General features: G+C 39.9%; 1 protein-coding gene across 1 annotated transcript in view; it reads left to right on the top strand.

Annotated features, from left to right (window-relative positions):
* The first annotated feature begins 242 nt into the window (after positions 1–242).
* Positions 243–6319, top strand: part of TBC1D9 (TBC1 domain family member 9) — a 74354-nt gene continuing 68277 nt past the window's right edge. Inside the window, exon 1 of the mRNA XM_021710847.1 lies at positions 243–355. The gene's annotated coding sequence lies outside the window, so the exon portion shown is untranslated. The remainder of the gene's footprint in view (positions 356–6319) is intronic.

The following is a 6319-nucleotide window of genomic DNA, read 5'->3' as shown; positions in this document are numbered from 1 at the left end:
AACTTCTGGGCTCATCTGATCAAACTTGACTCCAAAGGACATGGAGTCTTGGATTTTCACGTCCTTGAATGTCTCATGTGTGTGTGTGTGTGTATGTCCTCCTAGGAGAGGATGCATTTAATGGCAGAGCTCTTGGCCCAATAAGTTTCTTTTGATGGCGCCGAATATATTGGTGAAGCGAGCCTGGTTCTGTAAAATCTAATTGACATGTTTATTATTGTTTTACTTTCATGCAGGTGGCTCCAGGAAAGAGATCACTGAACACTGGGAATGGCTTGAGCAGAATCTACTACAGACACTCTCCATCTTTGAAAATGAGAACGATATCACCACGTTTGTGAGAGGAAAAATCCAGGTGTGTTTTTTTGTTTGTTTTTTTTAAAGAACAGCAACATTTTAAATTGGAAATTACTTCAAATTTACAGAAACGCTGTAATAATAAGAACAATCTAAAACACATCTGTGAACCTTTACCCAGATTCACCTGTTGTTAACATTCTACCCAATTTGCTTTATCGATAAATTCATGGGCTCACTTCCTCTGTATTTGAAAGGAATTTTCTCCTAAGGACTTCAGTTTTTCTTAAAAATTGATACATGATATTTTACTTTTTGTTTTGTTTTGTTTTGAGTCAGGATCTCACTCTGTCGCCCAGGCTGGAGTGCAGTGGCATGATGACAACTCACTGTAGCCTCGACCTCCTCGGCTCGGGCTATCCTTTCATCTCAGCCCCCCAAATAGGTGGGACTACAGGTGTGTGCATACCACCATACCTGGCTAAGTTTTAATTTTTTTTGAGGAGACAAGGTCTTGCTGTGTTGTCCAGGCTGATCCAGAATTCTTGGGTTCAAGCAATCCTCTCACGTTGGTCTCCCAAAGTGTTGGGATTATAGGCATGAGCCACTGCGCCTGGCCAGATACATGATATTTACATACTTATGGGGTACATGTGAGTGTCTGTTACATGCATAGAACATGAAATGATCAAATCGGAGTAGTTGGGATGTCCGTCACCTTGAGTATTTATCATTTCTATGTGTTGGCGACATTTCAAGTCCTTCTGTCTGGGCTCTTGAAATTGACAATACTATATTGTTACTAACTACAGTCGCCATAGTCTGCTATTGGACACTAAAAGTTGTATCTTCTATCTAATTCTAAGTTTGTACCTTTCACCAACCTCTCTGCATCCCCTTCCCACCCTCATGTTAGGAGCCAGCCATGGAGGCCCACTGAGTATTAGGGATCAGGAAGGGCCGTTGACCCCAAGACCACTAGGATGCATTCGGGAGCTATTTGACCCCATTTCCTCCCCCTTTCTGCTCAGCACTAACCAGATTAAGCTCCTGTGAGCTCAAAACATAAAAACTCTGAGACCGGGATGAACACAAGCTAACTTTAGAAGCTCATTGCTCCCATTCTTCCGCAAACTGCAGAACTTATAATTCACACAATTTATAATTCAAATTTGTGTCACATCTAAGAGCCTTAGTATTGGTCACAGGCTTCTGGGTCATGATCTTAGGATTTATTGAAGGTGTAAATTGTAGAATATAGTTTTAGAAGACAGCCATTTTGTTGAAAGAATGCAGCTGGGTTACTTGCAGGTAGCCCACTGTGAACTTTGGACTGGGCCACATTCCAAACATTCTGGGATGGGCCACTTTCCTTTGTAAGGTAAATACTTAAGCTTCTATAGAATTGTTTAACTTGGCATAAATCAATCAGCTTAGGATGAAAAAGGTTTATAGAATATGTCAGTCACGGATTAGGTTATCCTTTGCTATGGGATTTTAAGATTATCATATGAAAAGGGTTTAAAGGCAATCATTGATTAAGTTTTCATGGATTAAGGTTTCTGGTGGGTAGGGGACGCCCCTCCCACATCTGACTTTGTGTATAAAAGACCCGTTGTCATTCCCAATAACACACATCGCTTCTGCACTAGACCGGAGTCCAGTCTCTTTCTTTCTCTCTCTCTCTCTCTTTCTCTCTTCTTCCCCCCAATCGCCGATGCCGTCTCCACCTTTGGGGTACCCTGAACCCGGCTGGAGCTGGTCTCTGGCACCCTCACACCCTTCCCAGCGTCTGGAATCTGTCATTCTATTCTCTATCTCCATGTCATCAAGTTTTTTAGTTCTCACATATGAGTGAAAACATGTGGTATTTTCTATTAAATAACAACACTACATTTATCAACTATAGTATTTCACGTTATATATACATTTAATAGTAATACTATACTTTAATATTTGGCACATATTCCAATTTTGTTAACTAGCTTAATTATGCCCTTTATAACCTTCTTTACAGTTCAGTATGGAATATAATCCAGGAAAGTATATTTTGTTTTTGTCTCTTTTGTCTCCGTCAGTCCTGAGCGTTTCCATAGCCTTCCCTTGTTTTTTGGTTTTTGTCTTTTGTTTTGAGTTGGAGTCTCACTCTGTCACCCAGGCTGGAGGGCAGTGGCATACTCCCAGCCAGCACAGCCTCGACCTGCTGATCTCCTGTGATCCTTCTGCCTCAGCTTTCCAAGTAGCTGGAACTACAGGAGTGTGCTACCATGCCCAGCTAATTTTTTATTTATTGTAGAGACAGGGTCTTGCCAAGTTGCCCAGGTGGGTCTCGAACCCATGGGCTCAGGCAATCCTTTTGCCTCAGCCTCCCAAAGTGCTGGAATTACAGGCTGAGCCACTGAGTCTGGCCCTTCTCTTGTTTTTTTTATGACATTAATGTTTTGACATATATAACCCTGTTTGTTTAATAGAACATTTTTCATTTTGGGTTTTGTCAGATGCTTCCTTCTTATTCTATTTAGATTGTGCATTCTTGAGTATAATATTACATAAGTGATCTACATCCTTCTCAAGGTATTATTTCTCAAGGCATGTGATACTTCTCTGCCCCTCATTGATGTTATAAACCTGACCAAGGTGTTATCAAATTTCTCCGTTGCATAGTTATCAATTTTGACTTTGCAAATAATAAAGAATTTTCTGTAAGAAAACACTTTAAGGCTATACAGATATCCCGTTCATTATTCAAAGGTCCATCTTGATTTAGCATCCATTGATGACTTCTTGTCAAAGACTTCTTATCTGACTTCTTCTGTCTTTGCTGTGATAGTTTACAAAATGATGATTTTATAAAAATGATGATTTTGGCTGAGCATGGTGGCTCACGCCTGTAATCCCAGCACTTTGGTAGATCAAGGTGAGAGAATTGCTCGAGGCCAGGAGTTTGAGACCAGCCTGGGCAACATAGCAAGAGCTTGTCTCTACAAAAAAAAAAAAAAAATTAGCTGGGTGTGATGGCACGCTTCTGTAGCCCCAGCTACTCAGGAGGCTGAAACTGAAGGATCGGCTGAACCCAGAAGGTTGAGGCTGTGGTAAGCCGTGATTGAACTGTGATTGTGCCACTACATTCCAGCCAGGGTGATTTAGTGAGACCTTGACTCAACAAAAAAAAGTTGATTTTATAACAAATAATGATTTTTCCATTTTAGCACTCTCCTACTTGTCCAGTTGTCAGCTGTTATTCTACCATAAGCAATAGCCTTTATTTCATTTATTTATCCATTTACCTATTGATTATTGGCACGGATTCATGGATTCCTATGCTTTTCAGTCGTTTATATTTCATCACTGGATTTAATTATTTTGGTACTCACAGCATCCCAGATGAGCTAAAGGGAGCCTTTCCAAATTGCCCCCTTGGACCTTGTCACATTCTCCGTTATTTTTTTTAAGCACTCCCTTACTTGTAGTGTGACAGGACGTTCCAGCCTCCTCTGGAATATTCCCTGTCTCATTTGTTTCAGTTTGCTTTCAGTTTTAGGTTTTTCTCCTTGCCAGCATGATGTTCATTTTATTGTCTTTTGTTGAATACAGAAAATGTTGGCATGCTTCCAAAAGTCAAAACTTTACCCACTTCTGCAGCTCCTCCACCCCACTTCCCTCAGTTCCTCGTAATCAACTTCATTGTTATCTGGCTTATTCTTCCTTGTTTCTTTTTGTAAAAATAAGCTGCTCTATGTATTTTTCTTATTTCCCTTTCATTCTTACACACAAGGCCTAACATATATATGCTGCTCTGTGTTTTGCTTTTTTAGCTTGAAAGCTCCCAGATAACCCTATTTCAGTGCATAAAATTTGTCCACATTTTAAAAATCCACATTTTCATACTTATTTTTCTTTAATTTTGAAATACTTGTTAGATTTGCAAAAGAACTGCAAAGATAGTACAGAGAATCCCTATACCCCTCACATGGCCATCCCTTAATATTAACATCTTATATCTCATGCTGCCTTGATCAAAACTAAGACATTAACATTGACATAATTCTATTAACTAAACTAAAAGTTTTATTTAAAATTTCATAAGTTCTTTTTATTCCATGTCCTTTTTTTCATTCCATAATCCAGTCCAAAATACCATGTTTCTTTTAGCTACTCATTCTTATTTATTTATTTGAGTTGGAGGCTCACTCTGTTCCCCAGGCTGGAGTGCAGTGGCACATCCACAGCCTAGACCTGCAGGGCTCAGGTGACCCTTCTACCTCGGCCTTCCAAGTAGCTGGAACTACAGGTGCAAGCCACCACGCTCAGCTAATTTTCTGATTTATTGTAGAGAGAGGTCTCACCAACTTGCCCAGGCTGGTCTCAAACCCCTGGTCTCAGGCAATCTTCTTCCCTTACCTCCCAAGTGCTGGGATTACAGGCTTGAGCCATCGCACCCAGCCTCTTTTTTAATTTTACTTAAAATTTTTTTTTTGTAAAGACTGGATCTTGCACTATTGCCCTGGCTGGTCTCCAACTCCTTGCCTTAAGAAGTCCCCCTGCTTCTGCCAACGTGCTGGAATTACAGGCAGAGCTACCAAGCCTGGCCCCTCATTCTTTTTTACAGCCTCATCTTCTATGTGTATATAACATAGCTAATTCAGCCACTTGCCTATGCTTGGGCTTTTGGGTAGTTTTCAGTGTTTTGTATTTTCATGCATATGGCTTTTTTGTATTTTTGGGATTGTATCTTTAAGGTAAACTCGTAGAAGTCGTATCGCCAGGTCAAAGGCTACATGCATGAGTTGTTTTGCTGAATATTGCCAAATATCCCTTCATGGGAGTTGTCCCATTTCACACGTTCACTGACATATATTGGAGTGCCTCTTCCCACAGCTTCACCAACAGTGTGGATTATCACTTTTTTGAGTTTATGCCAATCTTACGGCGACTATTGTTTTAATTTGTATTTGTTTCATGTACGAGAAGTTGAACACATTTTCATATGTTTAAGGGCTATTTTTTATATCTTTGTCAACTCTTCATATCTTTGCCTATTTTTAATGACTTTTAATTTTATTGCATTTTAACTTTCTAAATCTCTCTCTACAAAGGCCATTTTACCCTTATGGGTGACATGCTGTAGATATTTTCCCTCGGTGTGTGCTTTGACTTCTGACTTGCTCATATAATTTTTGTCACGCAAAATTTAAAATTTGTATTTAGTCAAAATTAACAATTCTTCCTATTATAGCATCTGGATTTTTAGTCATTGTTAAAAAACTTGTCTTTGCATCCAGGTTAAGGAGGGATTCCAGGAAATGGTGTGATTGAGTGCTTCTCATTAAAACTCTAAAGAATGCTCAATTTTATTTTATTTCTTCCACTTTTTAAGCTTTTACATGAACATATAATAATTTTATAATCTGAAAAAGAAGTAAAAAAATATGAATAGAATCTCACTGCTCCTTAGGGTCTGATATTTTTGAAGGGGAGAGCTGAATTTTAACTGGACCATATCAAATGGATGAGAACTGAGCAGTACAAAGCACATAATATCAACCCCTTCCTTTTCTCCCACCCTGACCCCTCAAAATGAACACTATATTACTGCTTCAAGATTTGTGATTTAAGTTTCTGCTTCATTCTTATTAAAGAGACTAGACAGGGATTGAAAAAGATGAAATGGGTCCAGGGGAGACGATGGAAATGCTCAGTGTGAAGGATCAGGCCAGGTGAGTTGTCTCATGCCTGTAATCTCAGCACTTTGGGAGGCCAAGGTGGGAGGATTGCTTGAGCCCAGGAGTTTGCAACCAGCGTGGGCAGCATGGCAAAACCTGTCTCTACAAAATAAATCAACAAAAAATAGCTGACTTGGTGGCATGTGCCTGTAGTCCCAGCTACATGGGAAGCTGAGGTGGAAGGATCACCTGAGACCAAAAGTTGAGGCTGTGGGGAGCTGTGATTGTGCCACTGCATTCCAGCCTGGGTGTCAGTGAGACTCCAACCCCAAAAAAAAGGATCAGTTTTAAGACGACCC

This window comes from Carlito syrichta, unplaced genomic scaffold (assembly GCF_000164805.1).
Source record: "Carlito syrichta isolate Samal-C Ts95f unplaced genomic scaffold, Tarsius_syrichta-2.0.1 Scaffold301609, whole genome shotgun sequence".
In the NCBI taxonomy this organism is placed as follows: domain Eukaryota; kingdom Metazoa; phylum Chordata; class Mammalia; order Primates; family Tarsiidae; genus Carlito; species Carlito syrichta.
Note: the sequence above shows the minus strand (reverse complement) of the source record. Positions and strands in the feature narration are given on the sequence as shown.